A 24,493-nucleotide genomic window follows, 5' to 3' on the forward strand; every position below is an offset into this window, starting at 1 on the left:
CTGATGTGAGTATATGTACTCAATCAGAAGGGGGAAAGAATGCAAAGGCAACAGATTATAGAAACAGCTGAATAATTCGACATTCAAGTTGAAGGGAACTAGGTGGACAATCATTACAACATGATTGGCCGATATCCAACTCATGTCTAGAATGACGTATGAGCAGGAAGGTCAAATTTGAGGGTTCGACTGATGATTCTGAGCAATCGCAACATAAAGAATCAATAGGCTCAGGATGACAAGGACAAAGGATGTTAATGAATATTGTTAGACATATGGATTTAGCCATAATGCAGGAAGACAAGACTTTCGGGAGCACTAGGCTGCAGAGGATCTAAGGGAGATCGAATTGCATTCGAAGAAATTTGGTGAGACATAATATCAACTGGGATGAACGAATCTCCGATAAGTATGAGGAATTTTTCGTAGGGTTATTCAGGCGGAAAAGAGCTGCAAGGCAGTCGGAAAAAGGATTCTAGAAAGTCAAAGAATACTTTCAGGTATCTTGTAACAACAAGAACGACTAGGGATGGAAGTAAGAACAGTGAGGGTACACGTTTATCCATATGGATTCAACGGTGTTAAGGGGTTGCAAAAGAAATAATCACAAGTTGTCGGGAGTAGATCAAAGAGGATCTTCGAATTCTTCTGGTGAAGCAGGCAACCATCCGGAATGAAGGGGCTCTCCGGGGAAAGTCGTTACGAGAACCTAATGTAGTTAGTAAATTCATTTAACCCTGAATAGAAGAGAGAACAGGGTCCCAGAGTATAGACGAGGTGTAAAAGATCCTAATACCACCCATATGGCGATGCGGGCCCGTACGGCACACAACCATGTTAGTAAAAAGTTTTGTAATGTCTAGACTCAACTTCGGCCAAGGAGTGTGGAAGGGGGATTCCTACAGGCAGTCGGCTCTGATACCAACTTGTGACGCCCTCGATTCAATCGTACACTAATCATACACGCAAATGTGTACGATCACGATCAAGGACTCACGGGAAGATATCACAACACAACTATAGACACAAATTAAAGAGATACAAGCTTTATATTACAAGCTAGGGGCCTCGAGGGCTCGAATACATAAGCTCGTAAACACAAGAGTCAGCGGAAGCAACAATATCTGAGTACAGACATGAGTTAAACAAGATTGCCTTAAGAAGGCTAGCACAAAAGCAACAACGATCGAAAAGGCAAGGCCTCCTGCCTGGGAGCCTCCTAACTACTCCTAGTCGTCTACGGTCTTCACGTAATAGTAGGCATCCTCCGGGTAGTAGTAGTCATCAGTGGCGTCGTCTGGCTCCTAGGATCCGTCATCTGGTCGCAACAATCGGGTATAGGGGAAAAGAAGTAGCAAAGCAACCGTGAGTACTCATCCAAAGTACTCGCAAGACTTACATCATATCTAAACTAAGTATGCATCTGTATCAAAGGAATGGGTTGTATCTGTGGACTAAACTGCAGAATGCCATAAGGGAAGGGAAAAGCCTAGCCTATCGAAGACTAGCATCTTCTGGAAACCACCATCTTGTAGCAACAGGAGGGAGTAGAGAAGCATAAAGTAAGGCAGTAGAACTGTTATCAACCTCGGCCAGAGATCCTTTCTCGACTCCCTACGAGAAAGCAATCCCAGAGCCATACTATCCAGTTATCATCACAATCCAGTTCTCATCATCATCCAGTTCTCATCACAAGTATTCAGTTCTAGTTGTATCGATCGGGATACAACTCCAAGTGTCCGTTACCGTAGGATAGGCTATCGATAGATGTTTTCTTCCCTGCAGAGGTGCACCAACTTACCCACCATGCTTGATTAACTCCGGCTGGACACACTTTCCTGGGTCATGCCCGGCCTCGGCCAAATAATACGCGGCGACCCGACCTAGGCTTAATAGAGAGGCCAGCATGCCGGACTAAACCTATGCCCCCAGGGGTCATGGGCCATCTCCCCGGGAACTCTTGGATGTTGCGTGGGCGGCCGGTGAGCAGACCTAGCTACCTCCTTCAACAAGGTAGGTGCTTTCCAGTCCAACCCGGCGCGCGCCGCTCAGTCGCTGACGTCTATTAAGCTTTGGCTGATGTATACGACGCAGAATGCCCATACTATGCCCACGTGATGGTTAGTGCTATCAGCCAAGAGGCCCCTCGGATCAAATATCCAAATCGTAGTGGATTAGGAACGCGCGGTAACGAGCAGAGACTCGCGATCGATGTGACCCCGTCGCCCTGTCTCGAGTACTTGCGACAAGGGCTAAGAATGCCCGGCCATGCCTCGTAAGTATCTCACGGGCACCTTCCAGGTCAACCCGACTCCACATCACTCACTATTAAGCTCGCGCGGGTACCCCTCCGGGTCGTCCCGTATTTAGTAACATGGCTCAGTGTAAAGTCATAGTAATCATAGTAACTGTGTGTCTAACACCAAAGGGAAAACCCGAGGAATCACCCTCGGTGAATTCCACTCGATGTTGTCATCAAGGTGAACGTAAGAGGATCCACCCTCGAGGTTCACACTTGAGGGGTTGCAGGACAGAGCCGTACCGGAGGTGGTTAAGGAGGAAATCACCCTCGATGACCACGACCGGATAGCTACACTACAGAGATCTCATCCGGAGTGATGTGAGAGGTTTCACCCTCGGCACTCGATGGTAACTCTGCAGAGTCGTACAACTAGGGGGGTGATATGAAGTGTCGGGGCCTGGACGTCGATCATCTTGATCGAGTCATCAAACATAAAGCAAGGCAACTGGGACAAGGTGGGGGTCACTGATGGATCATTAACCATCCTATACTAAGCAGTTTAGGATAAGCAGGTAAGGTATGAAAGCAGGTAACAACAACAGGCTATGCATCAGAGTAGGATCATACAGAAAACAGTAGCAGTTCTAATGCAAGCATGAGAGGGAAAGAAATGGGCGATATCGGAATTCTCAAGGGGGATTTGCTTGCCTGGTTGCTCTGGCAAGGAGGGGGGTCGTCGTTGACGTAGTCGATCACAAGGGCAGCATCGGTCTCGGAGTCTACCGGAGAGGAGAGGGGAAAGAAACAGTAAATATAAAGCAAACATAGCATCACAAAGCATAACGTGGCAATATGATGTGTCGGGTGTGACCTAACGTATGGCTACACGATATAGGTGAAGGGGGAATTCAACCGGGAATGTTTTCCCGGTTCCGGACCTGTGTCAGACAGATGACCGGAGGGGGAATGTTCCAGGTTCAGATAGTTAGAGGCATCTGTCAGGTAAACGGACCGCGTATTCGTATTCGTCTCATCGTTCTGAGCAACTTTCATGTAGGAAGTATTTTGATCTGAGCTACGATTTATTTTATACCAATTATCAAAGATTTAAAGATTTTCTAGAATATTTTTATTTAATGTAATCCAAATTTGACCAAGTCAAAATGATTAGTCAAAAAGGGGGATGTGGCCCACATGTCATTGGCACATAATTTAATTGATGGCTAAACTAAAATGGAGGGGTTAAAATTAACATAGGGGGCCACATGACATAGGCTAGCAATTATCCTAAGTAGTACTAATTAGTCTAACTACTCTGACCACTAAGTATTTAATCAGCCTAAACTAATCAGGGCCATCCCCACTTGGCAGGGAGCCAGCCCTGCCTCCCACGCACACACACAACACACTCACGCACACAGCTCTGTTTCTGCTGACAAAAGATAGCATTTTGTGATTTTCGTCGAATTTAATGTATGCACCAAATGGATTTGGCCCAATGGAAACATTTGAGCATTGTCAAGTGTACTACCTCCCCATAATAGTTTTGCTCCAGTTAAAAGTCGTTTAGTCGCTGTTTAGGGGCCGTCCAGAGGGTTAGTCATTGTAGAAAATGAAAAGCTAGGAATAGCTACAGTAACTGAATGTTACTGAAGCTGTGCAGCATTGCAGCAGGCACCGGCTACGGGCGCCCGCGTGCGGCAGCGTCAGCGGTGGTGAGCAGCGCAGCTGCAGGAAGCAGAGTAGCGGGGCGAGAGGGCGCGAGGCAGGGCACGCCGGGAGCAGCGGCTAGCGACGGCCGGAGCAGTAGGCTGGGCGAGAAGCGCCCAAGGAGCAGCGAGGGCAGCGGGCAACGAGCTGCAGCGACGAGGGCCGCGCGGCTGCGAGCGGGGCTGCTGGCGCAGGAGGGCCGTGGCGGCTGGGCGCGCGCGCGGCAGAGCGGTTGACGGGGCAGAGGCATAGCGGGGCAATGACGGCAGAAGCAGACAGCAGCAACGCAGCTCGTAGTAGGTAGCAGCGGCATCGGGCGTAGGCAGGTGCAGGGCGTGTGCCGGAGCGCGTTAGGTTCGCAGGCACGCACGGGCGGCAGAGCATGGCGCAGTGGCGGCGTGGCTACGACTACGGGGAGAGGGAGGAGAATCGGGGGCTCACGGCCGTTGCAGAGAAGGCCTGGGGAAGACGCGCGGCGGCCAGAGACAAAGAAGGCGACGGGGACCCGATCGAGGCGGACGGAGGGGAAGAAGAAGACAACGTCGAGGCGTCCCGTCATCTTCAACCCCGCGACGCAGGCGACGTAGTCGACGCCGAGGTCCTCCCGGGACATGAGCGGACGAAGTACAAGGGACGGTGACCACGCACACGGCGCGGCAATGATGACGAGCCCGCTCGGGCGAGCGCATCTCGGCGGATCTGAGAAGGGGAGGGGAGAGGGAGATATTTGTGCGAGGGGGAGCTGACGAGGCCGAGGGGGAGGGTCGCGTCGTTCTTATCCCCTCCGGGGCAACACCGATGATGTGGTGTGGCGGGGATGCGCGGGAGGAGCCCCGGTCCGATGAACAGGGAAAGAGGAGGACAACCGGGGAGGTGGGCTACGGGGTTGGGCCGCCAGATGGCTAAGGTCCAGGGGGTAGTGGGCCTCTGTCTCACTTTTGTTTTCTTTAACAGTTTTCTTTTCCTTTTAAACTTTCTGTTTATTAAAATTTAGCCTCAGCTCCGTATTTTCTTTTAGTCACAAATGAGTTTTGTTTTGAACGAAACTTGGCACCTAATTCTAACACAATATAATGAGATGGAACAAAAAGTATGGAGTGAAAAGGAGATGTCTAACCATTATATAAATTGAAAAGGCCAATTTTAAATGCTGCTGAACCACTAAATAATTTCCAGGGGCACTTTGGGAATCCAAAAGAGATTGTTTCCAACATGAAAAATATACATGGATTATTTTCCACACCTTGAACATTTTTATTTTGAAGTTTGACGAATTTGAAATTTTGACTTTAGATTGGATTCGAATTTGAATTGCGATTTGGATCAAGTGAAGATTATCAACAGTAACATGATGTCATGGCACCATTAACAGGGGAGTACTGTAGCATGACACTAGGGGTGTTACAGGTTTGTAGGACAGTAGAAAATTTCCCTCAAGTGGATGACCTAAGGTTTATTAATCCGTAGGAGGCGTAGTATGAAGATCGTCTCTCTCAAGAAACCCTGCAACCAAATAACAAAGAGTCTCTTGTGTCCGCAGCACACCCAATACAATGGTAAATTGTATAGGTGCACTAGTTCGGCGAAGAGAGGGTGATACAAGTGGTATATGGATAGTAGATAAAGGTATTTGTAATCTGAAAAAATATAAAAACAGCAAGGTAACTAATGATAAAAGTGAGCATAAACGGTATTGCAATGATAGGAAATAAGGCCTAGGGTTCATACTTTCGCTAGTGCAAGTTCCCTCAACAATAATAGCATAATTGGATCACATAACTATCCCTCAACATGCAACAAAAAGTCACTCCAAAGTCACTAATAGCGGAGAACGAACGAAGAGATTATGGTAGGGTACGAAACCACCTCAAAGTTATTCTTTCCAATCAATCCGTTGGGCTATTCCTATAAGTGTCACAAACAGCCCTAGAGTTCGTACTAGAATAATACCTTAAGACACAAATAAACCAAAACCCTAATGTCACCTAGATACTCCAATGTCACCTCAAGTATTCGTGGGTATGATTATACGATATGCATCACACAATCTCAGATTCATCTATTCAACCAACACATAGAATCTCAAAGAGTGCCCCAAAGTTTCTACCGGAGAATCACGACGAAAACGTGTGCCAACCCCTATGCATAGGTTCATGGGCAGAACCCGCAAGTTGATCACCAAAACATACATCAAGTGAATCACGTGATATCCCATTGTCACCACAAATACGCACGGCAAGCCATACATCAAGTGTTCTCAAATCTTTAAAGACTCAATCCGATAAGATAACTTCAAAGGGGAAACTCAATCCATTACAAGAGAGTAGAGGGGGAGAAAACATCATAGGATCCAAATATAATAGCAAAGCTCGTGATACATAAAGATCGTATCACCTCAAGAACACAAGAGAGAGAGAGAGAGAGATCAAACACATAGCTAGTGGTACATACCCTCAGCCCCGAGGCAGAACTACTCCCTCCTCGTCATGGAGAGCACCGGGATGATGAAGATGGCCACCGAAGAGGGATGACCCCTCCGGCAGGGTGCCGGAACGGGACTAGATTGGCTTTCGGTGGCTACGGAGGCTTCTGGCGGCGGAACTCCCGATCTACTGTGCTCTCGGATGTCTTTAGGGTATATGGAGATATATAGGTGGAAGAAGTACGTCAGGGGAGCCAAGAGGGGCCCACGAGGGTGGAGGGCGCGCCCGGGGGGGTGGGCGCGCCCCCTACCTCGTGGCCTCCTCGAAGCTTCCCTTACGTGCACTTCAAGTCTTTTGGGCTTCTTTCCTTTCAAAAATGAGTTCCGTGAAGTTTCAGGTCAATTGGACACCGTATGATTTTTCCTTTTCTTCAAAACCCTAAAATCGGCAAAAAAAACAGAAACTGGCATTGGGATCTGGGTCAATAGGTTAGTCCCAAAAATAATATAAAAGTGTATAATAAATCCCATAAACATCCAAAACAGTAGATAATATAGCATGGAGCAATCAAAAATTATATATACGTTGGAGGCATATCAATGCCCTATCTTATTCACCCATCAAGGTATTTTCTCTAACTTTTCAAGGTTACATTGCTCATACATATCCTTGCAACTGATGCTTTGCATTGCTTCTACTTTGTTGAACTGCCATTAGCTTAGTTTACACATCGTGTATGTGAATACGCCCTGCCTATCCATTTTTTGTACATATTCCATCTATCATCATACCATATTTATCCATTCAGATGTTGTTCTTGTGTATCAGACGTTCAAAAGGAAGAGGGCGATTGTTGATCGTGGAGGAGCACAAGCAAAGTATTTGGAAAAGGTAGTGGCACCTGATAAATCAAATAGCCCATTAGGTGTAGTTGCAATATCACCTGACCCACAAAATACCCCAACTCTAGCAGACTCTAGCCCTACTACACTGGTCATTTCTGATGCCCCAACTCAGCAGACCCCAACTGCAGCAAACAGTATGATTATGCCAGTTGACATAGCACCAGCTGTACGACGCAAAACCCCCATTCCAGCAAAGAGTACACCAAATCCAGTTGCCAAATCCCTTTTCGAACCAGAGAGAGCCCCAATTGCAGCAAGTAGGACCCCTGTTCCATTTCTTCCCAGTTTAGAAGACGAAGCTTATGTTGTTGTCAGGAACTTTGTGCGCATCTTTCCTTCATGGAAAGATTATACCATAGACACAGAACAATTTCCAGTCTTCCTCCGCAACTTACGTGTAAGTAATGTACTAATGTTATTCATGGTCATTACTACATATGTTTCTACTGACAGAAGATACAAGATTTCATTCTTTTAAATAGGCGAGGAGCAAACTGGATTGTGATGACGAGCAAGGGTTGGTTGCGCTTTTCAAGCACTCGTTGATGAAGTATCGTTCCTACCTGAGGCAAGCACACTTCGATGGCAAGCCTCTGAACGAAATTTCTGTAAAGTCTCCGGTGCTACATTTATCCAACGGTGATTGGAATAATCTTGTTACACATTGGTCTCGGCTGCAGCGTAAGGTACTGTCTATGATATCACATCACAATTTGAACTACATTTCTGCATTTGCCTTAATGTCTCACTTGTACGAAAACTGTTAGCAGAAGAACATTCGTTCTCAAGGGATCATAGAATCTCGCAACTACACTGCACATTGCATTGCTCTTGTGAGTACCTCTTGCCCTGTATGACCATACTTACTTTCATAGATGTTTGATTATGTAGCATCACTGCACATGTTAGCCTTGTAATCGTCCATTTGGTGGACATTACAAGATCCGTATGGACTCTTACATAAATTTAGAATCAACCCAATGCTTTTGAAGAGGTTTAGCTCTGCAGTCCTCTTGTAAGGACTGAACGTGGTCTATCACTGTACTTACATTAATAGCTACTCCCTCCGTCCCATAATATAAGAACGTTTTGTACAGTACACCAGTGTTCAAAACACTCTTGTATTATGGGAAGAGGGATTGGTTCATTTTGTAGCATTCTGCATCTTATCTCCCTCGCCCACCATTTACTAAAAAAGATCACATCTATATTTAATCATACCAACAAGTAGAATACACAGACAATGCCAGTGCAGAAGTGTAGCCCATTGCTCTTGCCAGTACATTTTGCCTATGACGCTTGTACTTTCAGGGGTTGGTAGTTGATTATGTAGCATCAATCTGCATATTATCTTCATTATCCTCTATCCCTTCCAGTATTATCATATCTATAATTACTCTCTACAAAATGTAGAGTACGGGAAATGCTTATGAAGAAGATTTTGTGCTGAAATTCTTGAGTTATCCTTCCCTTGACATGGAGAAGGGCATTATAAAGCCAGTGTTAACTATTAATGTAAGTCAGTCCTTCTAAAGCCTTTATCCTCAACTGCTGTTTAATTTTCTCATACTCCCTATCGTTTACTGCTGTTTAGTTTGTTGTTTCTACCAAAATGCATGTTCGTAAGAACTGTAAGTTCTAAGTTTTACTTGTAAAACCAAATTCCTTATTCATACCATGCACATTACTTAATACTCCCTATATTTATGCTTGTTTTTGTGGATCTATAATCCAGTGTGTGATGAAGCAGCCCACGTTTGCACCTTGTCATCTCCTGTTTTATCTTACTGATGTGGTTGATGATATGAACAACATGCCATGCACATTATCCAAAATAGATACAATGATTTTCTTTGCCCTTCATCTATGCTTGTTATGTTGACATGGTAATCCAGTAGTGTGGTGAAGCTCCCCGCATTATGAACAATGCCAAATTGTGCTATTGATATTTTGAACTTACTCTTTATTTTCTAATTTGAAATTGGATATAATTGACAGAACAGTTATCATCTTTGTTTATACACGTGCAAAACCTGTCATTTGTTTCAGGGTGATATGCTTGATGGCATGCACAAGTCTGCTGAAGGCTGTGAGACAAACCCAACATATATTGCAGCAAAGAAGGCAAAACATCTTGAAGATAGCGAGACAACCCCAAAGTCTTGTCTTGATGCAGTGTTCAAGTTACTTGAGACTAACAGTCAGACAAGCTCACAGAATTCGTTGTCTGAATCAGTTCGACTTCTTCAGTCCCAAGTTCTAGCAGAAAGGCATTCTGCAACTCAACTTTGACTTGAAGTCCTATCTCTAAGAAAGATTGCGGAGAACACTAATGAGAACCTCATCGCTAAACAGCTACACCTGGAAGCTGTGACTGACATGCTAGGCCGGTCTCACAGCCTTGCTCAGCATCTTGCGCAGCAGTTACCCCGCAAGGCTAACCTTTCTTGAACTATCTTGAAAGTGGTCTCGGTTCAGTATTATTTTTTTACGCTGCAATGGTGCCCAGTTTTTGTAATCTGCTTCTTCGTTGCGCTTTATGATCACTGGTGGCGAACTTCGATGCCCAGTGGATGTAATATACCTTAAATCCTTTATTGTATAGTGTAGGTTTATTCTTCGTTACTATGCCGTAGTTTCTGTATTGTATAGAGTAGGTTTGTTCTTAATTCCTACTAGTTACTGCCATCATTCGCTATCTGAAAAAAAATCAGATGTAGTCGACCGGACCGAAACATTCGACTCTAACAGGCCAAGTTTTTAGCGGGCCACAATTGGGCCGGCCTGCGTCTTCCTTGGGCCCGAATGATTGGGACCTTCACACATTGCGCCAGGCCCAAACTTACACCGGCCTATATTTTAGTTGGGCCTTTTGTCGACCCAGCGCTTAGTTTGGCCCAGGTAGCGTTGGGCCATTAACAGGCTGAATATTGTACTGGCCTGTTACGGCCGATATGAAACCACGAGCCTTTAGCAGGCCAAAATGCATGTTGGGCCTCCATTTTCACTAGTTGTCGATGGGCCTTCAGTAGGCCGAAATGTAGACCGGGCCGTTTTGGGCCCAGTTAGCTCACGGGTTGTTACCAGGCCAAAACATATCTCAGGCCTTAGTTGGCCCACTGATATCATGGGCCTTTAAGAGGCCGAAAGCTTAGCACAGACATCAACGGGCTGAATTACGCGACAGGCCTTTAACAGGCCCAAAGTCACGTTGGGCTTAACTGTTGCCACCTTTAGCACGGGCCGTTAGTGGGCCCGATGTCCCGTCGGACCATATATGGCCCATGGGCAGCACGGGCCATTCCCAGGACGAAAGTCACACCGGGCTGAAATGGGCCCATGTCTACATCAGGCCTCTAATAGGCCGAAAGTCACTGGGCTGTAGTTGGGCCCAAATATTCGATGAACAATTAACGGGACAGATCTGGCTTCGGGCTGCAAATGGGCCCAAATATTGGGCGAACAATTAACGGGCCAGATTTGGCTTCGGGCCGTAAATGGGCCCAAATATTGGGCGAACAATTAACGGGCCAGATCTGGCTTCGGACCGTAAATGGGCCTTTATTAAGCAGGCTGTTATTGGACTGGCCCACTAGTACCTGATTAAGTTCTACGGGCCTTTTCCTGGGCCGGCCTTTTTAACCTATATGGGCCTCTGTTGGGCCCAGCCACGTGTCGACGTATCATAGGCATGTCTCCTCCAATGGACGGGCGACATCTGGCCCACTGACGAGCTGACAGGTGTTCCCTTCGGCCAATTAGAATTTTACACGTCGAAATTTCCCATTGGTCAGGGCTGTTAATGGGTTATCGGATCCAAAATCTGACCCGATAGCTTAACGGCGTTCCGTTACGGCGGATGCCACGTGTCGGTCACCTTGACGAAAGCACTTCTGTGACTGATAACCCACAAGTATAGCAGATCGCAACAGTTTTCAAGGGTAGAGTATTCAACCCAAATTTATTGATTCGACACAAGGGGAGCCAAAGAATATTCTCAAGTATTAGCAGCTGAGTTGTCAATTCAACCACACCTGGAAACTTAATATCTGCAGCAAAGTGTTTAGTAGCAAAGTAATATGATAGTGGTGATAACGGTAGCAAAAGATAACAGTAGTAAAAGTAATGTTTTTGATATTTTTTAGTGATGATAGCAATAGCAACGGAAAAGTAAATAAGCGAAGAACAATATATGGAAAGCTCGTAGGCAATGGATCAGTGATGGAGAATTATGCCGGATGCGGTTCATCATGTAACAGTCATAACCTAGGGTGACACAGAACTAGCTCCAGTTCATTGATATAATGTAGGCATGTATTCCGAATATAGTCATGCGTGCTTATGGAAAAGAACTTGCATGACATCTTTTGTCCTACCCTCCCGTGGCAGTGGGGTCCTTACGGAAACTAAGGGATATTAAGGCCTCCTTTTAATAGAGAACCAGAACAAAGCATTAACACACAGTGAATACATGAACTCCTGAAACTACGGTCATCACCGGTAAGTATCCCGATTATTGTCACTTCGGGGTTAACGGATCATAACACATAATAGGTGACTATAGACTTGCAAGATAGGGTCAAGAACACTCATATATTGATGAAAACATAATAGGTTCAGATCTGAAATCATGGCACTCGGGCCCTAGTGACAAGCATTAAGCATAGCAAAGTCAAGCAACATCAATCTCAGAACATAGTGGACACTAGGGATCAAACGCTAACAAAACTAACTCAATTACATGATAGATCCCATCCAACTCATCACCGTCCAGCAAGCCTACGATGGAATTACTCATGCACAACGGTGAGCATCATGAAATTGGTGATGGAGGATGGTTAATGATGACGATGGCGACGAATTCCCTCTCCGGAGCCCCGAACGGACTCCAGGTCAGCCCTCACGAGAGGTTTTAGGGCTTGGCGGCGGCTCCGTATCGTAGAACGCGATGATTTCTTCTCTTTGATTTTTCTTCTCCCCGAAACTCAATATATGGAGTTGGAGTTGGAGTCGGAGAGGCAACAGGGGGCCCACAAGGTAGGGGAGCGCGCCCCCACCCTCGTGGCAAGGTGGTGGCCCCCCTGGCCTTCATCTTTGGCAGGTATTTTTCTTATTTTCTGAAAAGTGTCTCCGTGAAATTTCAGGTCATTCCGAGAACGTTTGCTTCTACACATAAATAACACCATCCTAATTCTGCTGAAAACAGCGTCAGTCCGGGTTAGTTCCATCAAATCATGCAAGTTAGAGTCCAAAACAAGGGCAAAAGTGTTTGGAAAAGTAGATACGTTGGAGACGTATCAACTCCCCCAAGTTTAAACCTTTGCTTGTCCTCAAGCAATTCAGTTGACAAACTGAAGTGATAAAGAAAAACTTTTACAAACTCTATTTGCTCTTGTTGTTGTAAATATGTAAAGCCGGCATTCAAGTTTTCGGCAAAGATTATAACTAACCACATTTGCAATAACGCATAGGTCTCAAGTTTACTCATATCAATAGCATAATCAACTAGCGAGCCATAATAATAAAACTCGGATGACAACACTTTCTCAAAACAATCATAATATGATATAACAGGATGGTATCTCGCTAGCCCTTTCTGAGACCGTAAAACATAAATGCAGAGCACCTTTAAAGACCAAGGACTGACTAGACATTGTAATTCATGGTAAAAGAGATCCAGTCAAGTCATACTCAATGTAAACTAACATTAATGAATGCAAATGACAGCAGTTCTCTCCAACTGGTGCTTTTTAATAAGAGGATGATGACTCAGCATAAAAGTAAATAGATAGGCCCTTCACAGAGGGAAGCAGGGATTTGTAGAGGTGCCAGAGCTCGGTTTTGAAACAGAGGCGAATAATATTTTAAGCGGTATACTTTCATTGTCAACATAACAACCAAGAGATGGCGATATCTTCCATGCTACACACATTATAGGCGGTTCCCAAACAGCATGGTAAAGTTTATACTCCCCCTTCCAACACAAGCATCAATCCATGGCTTGCTCGAAACAACGAGTGCCTCCAACTAACAAGAGTCCCAGGGGGAGTTTTGTTTGCAATTATTTTGATTTAGTTTGCATAAAGCATGGGACTGGGCATCCCGGTGACCAGCCATTTATCTCGTGAGTGAGGAGCGGAGTCCACTCCTCTTGAGAATAACCTGCATAACATGGAAGATACAGACAACCCTAGTTGATACATGAGCTATTCGAGCATACAAAATAGGATATTTATTTGAAGGTTTAGAGTTTGGCACATACAAATTTACTTGGAACGGCAGGTAGATACCGTATATAGGTAGGTATAGTGGACTCATGTGGAATAACTTTGGGGTTTAAGGGATTTGGATGCACAAGCAGTATTCCCGCTTAGTACAGGTGAAGGCTAGCAAAAGACTAGGAAGCGACCAGCTAGAGAGTGAGAACAGTCATGAACATACATTAAAATTAATCAACACCGAATGCAAGCATGAGTAGGATATAATGCACCATGAACATAAATATCGTGAAGGCTATGTTGATTTTGTTTCAGTTACATGCGTGAACATGTGCCAAGTCAAGTCACTTAAATCATTCAGAGGAGGATACCACCCTATCATACCACATCATAACCATTTTAATAGCTTGTTGGCACGCAAGGTAAACCATTATAACTCATAGCTAATCAAGCATGGCATAAGAAACTATGATCTCTAGTTGTTATTGTAAATATGTTTATTCATAATAGGCTGAATCAGGAACGATGAACTAATCATATTTACAAGAACAAAATAGGCGAGTTCATACCATCTTTTCCCATCTCAGCCAGTCCATCATATATCATCATAATTGCCCTGCACTTGCATGACCGAACGATGTGAATAATAATAATAGTGCACGTGCATTGGACTAAGCTGGAATCTGCAGGCATTCAATAAACAGTAGAAGACAAGGCAATATGGGCTCTTTTGTCAGATCAACAATAATGCATACAAGAGCCACTTCAACAATTTAATTATGGTATTCTTCTATCGACCCCCAAAGAAAAGAAAAGAAATAAAACTATTTACACGGGAAAGCTCCCAACAAGCAAAAGAAGAACAGGAAATCTTTTTGGGTTTTCTTTTTAATTACTACTACAAGCATGGAAAGTAAACTAATTAAAAGCTACAACTATTTTTTTTGGTTTTTCTTAAGGTTTATTAAACACACAAGAAGAAAGCATAAAAAGGAAAGTAAACTAGCATGGATGATACAATGAAAAAGTATGAGCACCGACATCTAGCAATGAGTGTGTGAACATAAATGTAATGTCGGTGGGAAATACGTACTCCCGCAAGCTTAGGCTTTTGGCCTAAGTTGGTCTATGGCCAAGGCTGGCCTGGCTGATATCCATAATAGTAACTGGGGTCGTACTGTGATGCAGCAGCTATCGCCTGCTGAGCCACAGCATGGCGACGAGAGGCCTCCTCTCTCCTCTCGTACTCATCTGCCTCCTCTCTAGTAATGGTATATCCTCCTCTTGCCTGATAATCAAAGAAAGCAAGAGCAGGGAGAGTAATACGGACAACACGGTGTCTGCCAAAGATTAGTTGATACTGGAGAGGTGATTCGTTCCTCTCGACAAACTGGTGGTGAACCATAGCATTAAAATCTAGATAGGCGGGAGGTAATTCAATATCATCTTCGCGTATATCTATACCCAGAAAATTAGCTATGCGGGTTGCATAAATTCCACCAAAGAAATATCCATTACGTCTATTAAGATGCAACCTACATGCAAAAATGGCTCCCAAATTATATGATTTATCTCCTAACACAACACTCCTAAGAATACTGAGGTCAGGGACACACATGTGACATGCCTCATCTTTACCATTTATGCATCTACCTATGAAGAGAGTAAAATAATGTATAGCTGGAAAGTGAATGCTCCCTATGGTAGATTGTGTAATATCTCTAGATTCTCCCACAGTTATATTAGCAAAAAATCTCTAAATTCAGATTTGTGAGGATCCCTTATACTACCCCATGGTATAAGATTTATCATAAAGATCAAACAGGACAGTTAGAGAATTACGTGAAGTTGAAAATTCAAACCTCCTCACAAAGGAACTAGTGAGATTATGATACTGGCTGCACTTCTCTTCCTCGAAGCTCACGAGATCAGCGTTACGCAAATATGCGTTGGATTCTTCTTTTATTCCCACTTGATTCATAAAATTTTCAGAAGGCCACTCACAAGGACGCACTGGAGCGTCTCTTGGTGGCTCTTCGTCAGCATCACGCATTGCAAGTCTGGGTCCTTACTTCCTTGAAGAACCACCTTGGAACATTTTCCTAAGCATTTTTCTTCCTCTGAAAAATTCTGAATTTTTTTACTAACTTCAAAATAAAAGTAAACCAAACTCAATAATATTGATAGTAACTACTCCTACAAGTGCCTAGGGCCTATATCATGCATCAAAACTACTTTTGACCATATAAATTTGACATGCAAGCTCAAGAACAGGGTCACCTAAGCAGCAAAAATTTGCAATGAATAAAGCACTAGAACAAAAACTAATTGGACCAATGGATGAGTCATGATACGTCTCCGTCGTATCTACTTTTCCAAACACTTTTGCCCTTGTTTTGGACTCTAACTTGTATGATTTGAATGGAACTAACCCGGACTGACGCTGTTTTCAGCAGAATTGCCATGGTGTTGTTTTATGTGCAGAAAACAAATATTCTCGGAATGACCTGAAACTCCACGGAACATCTTAGAAAAATTAATAAAAAATCCTCGCCAAAGATGAAGACCAGGGGGCCCACACCCTTCTCACGAGGGTGGGGGGTGCCCCCCCCCTAGGGCGCGCCCCCTACTTCGTGGGCCCCCTGGATGCCCTCCGATGCCAATTCCAACTCTATATACTTGCTTTCAGAGAGAAAAAAATAAGGGAGAAGAAATCATCGCGTTTTACGATACAGAGCCGCCGCCAAGCCCTAAAACCTCTCGGGAGGGCTGATCTGGAGTCCGTTCAGGGCTCCAGAGAGGGGGATTCGTCGTCGTCGTCGTCATCAACCATCCTCCATCACCAATTTCATGATGCTCACCGCCGTGGGTGAGTAATTCCATCGTAGGCTTGCTGGATGGTGATGGGTTGGATGAGATTTATCATGTAATCGAGTTAGTTTTGTTAGGGTTAGATCCCTACTATCCATTATGTTCTGAGATTGATGTTGCTATGACTTTGCTATGCTTAATGCTTGTCACTAGGGCCCGAGTGCCATGATTTCAGATCTGAACCTATTATGTTTTCGTGAATATATGTGAGTTCTTGATCCTATCTTGCAAGTCTATAGTCACCTACTATGTGTTATGATCCGGCAACCCCGAAGTGACAATAATCGGGACCACTCCCGGTGATGACCATAGTTCGAGGAGTTCATGTATTCACTATGTGCTAATGCTTTGTTCCGGTTCTCTATTAAAAGGAGGCCTTAATATCCCTTAGTTTCCAATAGGACCCCGCTGCCACGGGAGGGTAGGACAAAAGATGTCATGCAAGTTCTTTTCCATAAGCACGTATGACTATATACGGAATACATGCCTACATTACATTGATGAACTGGAGCTAGTTCTGTGTCAACCTAGGTTATGACTGTTACATGATGAACCGCATCCGGCATAATTATCCATCACTGATCCGGTGCCTACGAGTTTTCCATATACTGGTTCTCGCTCATTTAGTTTCCCGCTGCTACTGTTACAATCACTACAAAATACTAAAAACATTACTTTTGCTGTCTTTACTTTTGTTGCTGCTACCACCACTATCATATTACTGTGCTACTAAACACTTTGCTGTAAATACTAGGTTTCTGGGTGTGGTTGAATTGACAACTCAGCTACTAATACTTGAGAATATTCTTTGGCTCCCCTTGTGTCGAATCAATAAATTTGGGTTGAATACTCTACCCTCGAAAGCTGTTGCGATCCCCTATACTTGTGGGTTATCAAGACTAATTTCTGGCGCCGTTGCTGGGGAGCATAGCTCTATTCTTTGAGTCACTTGGGATTTATATCTGCTGGACACTATGAAGAACTTGAGAGATCCAAAAACCAAGATTTATCCCTCAACTACGAGGGGAGGTAAGGAACTGTCATCTAGCTCTGCACTTGATTCACCTTCCGTTATGAGTAAGTTTGCGACACCTACACCTGCTTCTGCTATTCGTTCTGATATGTCGCATGTTATTGATGATGCCACTTCTACTATACATGATACTTATGATGAAACTGCTTCTATTCCTGATACTAATGTGCCCCTTGGTGAATTTCTTGATGAACAAATTGCTAGGGCTAGAGAAAAAGAAATTATTGAATCTGAATACGATGATGATAGTGATGATGAAAATATGCCTGTTATTCCTGAGGGTTATATTTTTGATACGGAATCTTCTGTCGCTATTTTAGCTTCCAAAGATAGATATGAGCTTAAGAGGTTATTAGTTAAATGGAATAAAGAATCACTTAGAGATAAAATGAAACCTGACCCTACTTTTGCTACTTCACCTATTTGTGTTCCTGATAAGGATTATGAATTCTCTATTGATCCTAATATAATTACTTTGGTTGAATCTGATCCGCTTTATGGGTATGAATCTAAAACTGTTGTGGCACATCTTACTAAGTTAAATGATATAGCTGCCCTGTTTACTAATGATGAGAGATCGCGTTACTTTTATATACTCAAAATATCTCCGTTCTCATTAAAGGGTGGTGCTAAGACATGGTTTAATTCTCTTGATCCTTGTTGTGTGCGTAGTCCCCAGGATATGATTTATTACTTCTCTGCTAAATATTTCCCTGCTCATAAGAAACAAGCTGCTTTGAGGGAAATATACAACTTCATGCAAATTAAAGAAGAGAGTCTCCCACAAGCTTGGGGGAGGCTTCTCAAGTTACTTAATGCTTTGCCTGATCATCCTCTTAAGAAACCCGAAATACTTGATATCTTTTATAATGGACTAACCGATGCTTCCAGAGATTACCTGGATAGTTGTGCTGGTTCTCTTTTCAGGGAAAGAACACCAGATGAAGCTGAAATTCTATTGAATAATATGTTGACAGATGAAAATAATTGGGCACCTCCTGAGCCAGCTCCTGAGCCAGCCCCTGCTCCAATTACTGAGCCTATTCCTAAACCAACTCCGAAGAAGAGAGGTGTTCTATTCCTCGGTCCCGAAGATATGCAAGAGGCAAAGAAATCTATGAAAGAAAAAGGTATTAAAGCTGAAGACGTTAAGAATTTACCTCCTATTGAAGAAATACATGGTCTTAATATACCGCCTGTTGAAGAAACATATGATCTTAATTCTTTATTTGTTGAAGAACCTCCTGATCCCGATATCCCGACACAGGTAGTAAAGGTAAATTCTCTCTATAGATATGATAAAGCTGAAGTCCCTCCTACTAAAATTGCTAGTTAGTGCTTGGATAAGTTTGATAACTTTATGTTTAAGCAAGACGACTTCAATGCTTATTTTGGTAGAAAATTAAAAGAAAATGCTTATATGATTAGACGCTTGGGTGATTATATGGCTAATATTAAAGGTGAACTTAAACTTGTTAGCAAACATGCTTCTATGGTTACCACTCAAGTAGAACAAGTACTTAAGGCTCAAAAAGAAGTGCTTGATGAAATGAATAGTAAGAAAAATGATTATGCTGTTAGAGTAGCTACTAGAACTGGTAGAATGACTCAGGAACCTTTGTATCCTGAAGGCCACCCTAAGAGAATCGAGCAAAATTCTCAAAGAAATAATATTGATGTTCCTAGTTCTTCTAAAAAGAAGAAGAAGAAAAATGATAGAACTGTGCAAACTTCTAGTGAACCTATTGCTGAACCACCTGATAATCCAAATGATATTTCTATGTCTAATGCTGAAACACAATCTGGTAATGAACATGAACCTAATGAAAATATTAATGATGATGTTCATGATGATGCTCAACCTAGTAATGACAATGATGTAGAAGTTGAACCTGCTGTTGATCTTGATAACCCACAATCAAAGAATCAACGTTATGATAAAAGAGACTTTGTTGCTAGGAAACATGGTAAAGAAAGGGAACCTTGGGTTCAGAAACCCATGCCTTTTCCTCGAAAACCATCCAAGAAAAAGGATGATGAGGATTTTGAGCGCTTTGCTGAAATGATTAGGCCTATCTTTTTGCGTATGTGATTAACTGATGTGCTCAAAACAAATCCTTATGCTAAATATATGAAGGATATCATTACTAATAAAAGAAAGATACCGGAAGCTGAGATTTCCACCATGCTTGCTAATTATACTTTTAAGGGTGGAATACCAAAGAAACTTGGAGATCCCGGAGTACCTACTATACCTTGCTCCATTAAAAGAAATTATATTAAAACTGCTTTATGTGATCTTGGAGCCGGTGTTAGTGTTATGCCTCTCTCTTTATATCGGAGACTTGACTTGAATAAGCTGACACCTACCGAAATATCTTTGCAAATGGCTGATAAATCAACTGCTATACCTGTCGGTATTTGTGAGGATGTGCCTGTTGTGGTTGCAAATGTTACTATTTTAACGGACTTTGTTATACTTGATATTCCCGAGGATGATAGTATGTCTGTTATTCTTGGAAGACCTTTTCTTAATACTGCAGGGGCTGTTATTGATTGCAACAAAGGCAATGTCACTTTTCATGTTAATGGTAATGAGCATACGGTACACTTTCTAAGGAAACAACCTCAAGTTCATAGTATCAACTCTATTGGAAAAATTCCATCGATTATATTTGGAGGTTTTGAATTTCCTCTTCCTACTGTCAAGAAGAAATATGATATTCTTATTATTGGGGATGTGCATATCCCCATTGAGGTAACATAATGTTATTTGAAATTTCTCCGGTTCCATGTTATTCGGAATGAGTTCGTTAACAAGACTTGATCAACCTTGTTAGTGGATTCCTTTTGATGAGCATGAGATGGATGAAACTAGAAGCACAACCTTCTGTACCCTCTCTATATTTTCTGTTAATTAGTAGAAATAAAGTAAAAATAGTATTTTTCTGTCTGTTTCCTGACTTATCCGTGCAATATAAAAATATCCCGAAAATAAAAGTCCTCAGAATGACATGCCAATTTAATATGATTTTTTCGGGAATATTTGAGGATTTACTGTGCAAAAAATACCGCGGGAGGAGCTGCCACCTGGCCACGAGGGTGGTGGGCGCCCCCCCCCCTAGGGCGCGCCCCCTACCTCATGGGCCCACGGTGGCCCTCCTCCACTTATCCCAGCACCCATCTTCTTCCTCTGTCTCACACAAACCCGAAAAACCAACTCAAGCACGAGTTCCAGCCACTTTTGCTGTGATTTTCGATCTCCTTGTTCAAAGCACCTCTCACAAAACTGCTTGGCGAGATTGTTCCTTGGTATGTGACTCTTCCATTGGTCCAATTAGTTTTTGTTCTAGTGCTTTATTCCTTGCAAATTTGTGCTGCATAGGTGACCCTGTTCTTGAGCTTGCATGTCAAATTTATATGGTCAAAGGTAGTTTTGATGCATGATATAGGCCCTAGGCACTTGTAGGAGTAGTTGCTATCAATATTATTGAGTTTGGTTTACTTTTATTTTGAAGTTACTAAAAATTTCAGAATTTTTCAGAGAGAAACAATATGCTTAGGAAGATGTTCCAAGGTGGTTCTTCTAAGAAGCAAGGACCCAGGATTGCTATGCGTGATGCTGACGAGGATCCACCAAGAGATGCTCAGTACGGCCTTGCGAATGGCCGTCGTAAAATTTTATGGACCGTGCGGGAATTAAAGAAGAATTCAAAGCATATTTGCGCAATGCCGGTCTTGAGGATTTTGAGGCTAACAAATGCCCCCAGTATCATGATCTCACAAGTTCATTTGTGAGGAGGTTTGAGTATTCATCTTCGCGTAATTCTCCTTCAGTCATATTTGATCTTTATGAAAAATCTTATACCATGGACCTAGAGGATTTCACTCTTTCATGCAAACTTCCATCATGGGGCAGTATTAGGGATCCCCCTAAATCTGAATTTAGAAACTTTCTTGCTAGTATAACTGTGGGGGAATCTAGAGATATAACGCAGGCTATCATAGGGAGCATCCACTTTCCTGCTATACATTATTTTGCTCTCTTCATCGGTAGATGCATAAATGCTAAGGATGAAGCATGTCACATGTGTGTCCCTGATCTTAGCATTCTTAGGAGTGCTGTGTTAGGAGATCAATCTTATCATATGGGAGCCATTGTAGCTCGTAGGTTGCATCATAATAGACATAATGGAGATTTCTTTGGAGGAATTTATGCAACCCGCTTAGCTCATTTTCTTGAAATAGACATTCATGAGGGTGATACGGAGTTGCCTCCTGCATATTTAGATTATGACTCTATGGCTTCGCACCAGTTTGTCGAGAGGCCTGAATCACCTCTCTTATATCGTTTAATTTTTTATAAACGACGTGTTTTCCGTATTACTCTCCCTGCTCCTGCCTTCTTTGATTCATAGACAAAAAGAAGATATGTTATTACCAGAGAGGAGGCAGAAGAGTACGAGAGGAGAGCGGAGGCAGCTCGACTCCACGCTGCAGCACAGCAGGCGATAACCGCTGCACATCAGTATGATCCCAACTATTCTTCGTAGCAGTACGACCCCAACAACTATTATTATGGATATCCGCCAGGCCAGCCATGGTCATAGACCAACTTAGGCCAAAAGCCTAAGCTTGGGGGAGTACGTATTTCTCACCGACATTACATTTATGTTCACACACACTCATTACTAGATGTCGGTGCTCATACTTTTTCACTGTAATATCCATGCTAGTTTATGTTCTTTTTCCTGCTTTCTTCTTGTGTGTTTGTTAAACCTTAAGAAAAATCAAAAAAATTAGTAGTAGTTTATTTTTCTGCTATAGTAGTAATAATTAAAAGGAAAACCCAAAAATATTTCCCGTTCTTCTTTTGCTTGTTGGGAGCTTTCCCGTGTAAATAGTTTTATTTCTTTTCTTTGGAGGTCAGTAGGAGAAGACCATTATTAAATTGTTGAAGTGGCTCTTTTATGCATTATTGTTGATTTAACCCAGAGCCCATATTGCCTTGTCTTCTCCTGTTTATTGAATGCTCGCAGATTCTAGCTTAGTCCAATGCACGTACACTCTTATTATTATTCGCACCGTTCGGTCGTGCAAGTGAAAGGCAATTATGATGATATATGATGGACTGTCTGGGATGAGAAAAGCTGGTATGAACTCGACCTCTTTTGTTTTTTTAAATATGATGACTCCCTCATTCTTGATTCAGCTTATTATGAATAAACATTTTTGCAATGACAATTAGAGATCATAGTTGCCTGTGCCATGCTTGATTAGCTATGAGTTATAATGGTTTACCTTGTGTGCCAACATGCTATTGAGATGATTATGATGTGGTATGATGGGGTGGTATCCTCCTTTGAATGATTTAAGTGACTTGACTTGGCACATGTTCACGCATGTAGTTGGAACAAATCAACATAGCCTTCACGATATTTATGTTCATGGTGGATTATATCCTACTCATGCTTGCATCCAATAATGTTTATTAATTTTAATGCATGTACATGGCTGTTGTCGCTCTCTAGTTGGTCGCTTCCCAGTCTTTTGCTAGCCTTCACTTGTACTAAGCGGGAATACTGCTTGTGCATCCAATCCCTTAAACCCCAAAGTTATTCCAGATGAGTCCACCATACCTTCCTATATGCGGTATCTACCTGCCGTTCCAAGTAAATTTGTATGTGCCAAACTCTAAACCTTCAAATAATCATTCTGTTTTGTATGCTCGAATAGCTCATGTATCAACTAAGGCTGTCCTTATCTTCCGTGTTAGGCGGGTTATTCTCAAGAGGAGTGGACTCCGCTCCTCATTCACGAGATAAATGACTGGTCACCGGGATTCCAGTCCCATGCTTTATGCAAACAAAACTCCCCCGGGACCTGATGTATGTTGGAGGCACTTGTTGTTTCGAGCAAGCCATGGATTGATGCTTGTTGGTGGAGGGGGAGTATAAACTTTACCATTATGTTTGGGAATCGCCTATAATCTGTGTAGCATGGAAGATATCGCCATCTCTTAGTTGTTACGTTGACAATGAAAGTATACCGCTCAAAATACAATTTATCTCTATTTCAAAAGCGAGCTCTGGCACCTCTACAAATCCCTGCTTCCCTCTGCGAAGGGCCTATCCATTTACTTTTATGTTGAGTCATCACCCTCTTATTAAAAAGCACTAGCTGGAGAGCACATCCGTCATTTGCATTCATCACTGTTAATTTATATTGGGTATGACTATGATTGGATCTATTTTACCATGAATTACAATGTCTAGTCAGTCCTTGATCTTTAAAGGTGCTCTGCATTTATGTTTTGTGGTCTTAGAAAGGGCTAGCGATATACCATCTCGTTATATCATATTATGATTGTTTTGAGAAAGTGTTGTCATCCGAGATTTATTATTATGACTTGCTAGTTGATTATGCTATTGATACGAGTAATTATGAGACCTGAGAATTATTGAAAATATGGTTAGTCATGATCTATGCTGAAAACTTGAATGCTGGCTTGACATAGTTACAACAACAAGAGCAAACAGAGTTTGTAAAAGTTTTTCTTTCTTTCTTTCAGTTTGTCAACTGAACTGCTTGAGGACAAGCAAGGGTTTAAGCTTGGGGGAGTTGATACGTCTCCGTCGTATCTACTTTTCCAAACACTTTTGCCCTTGTTTTGGACTCTAATGATTTGAATGGAACTAACCCGGACTGACGCTGTTTTCAGCAGAATTGCCATGGTGTTGTTTTATGTGCAGAAAACAAATATTCTCGGAATGACCTGAAACTCCACGGAACATCTTAGAAAAAATAATAATAAAATCCTCGCCAAAGATGAAGACCAGGGGGCCCACACCCTTCTCACGAGGGTGGGGGCGCCCCGCCCCCCCCCTAGGGCGCGCCCCCTACCTCGTGGGCCCCCTGGATGCCCTCCGACGCCAACTCCAACTATATATATTTGCTTTTGGAGAGAAAAAATAAGGGAGAAGAAATCATCGCGTTTTACGATACGGAGCCGCCGCCAAGCCCTAAAACCTCTCGGGAGGGCTGATCTGGAGTCCGTTCGGGGCTCCGGAGAGGGGGATTCGTCGCCATCG

The sequence above is a fragment of the Triticum urartu genome, chromosome 5A, assembly GCF_056163025.1.
Source record: "Triticum urartu cultivar PI428250 chromosome 5A, HENAU_Tu73, whole genome shotgun sequence".
Taxonomy (NCBI): Eukaryota; Viridiplantae; Streptophyta; class Magnoliopsida; order Poales; family Poaceae; genus Triticum; species Triticum urartu.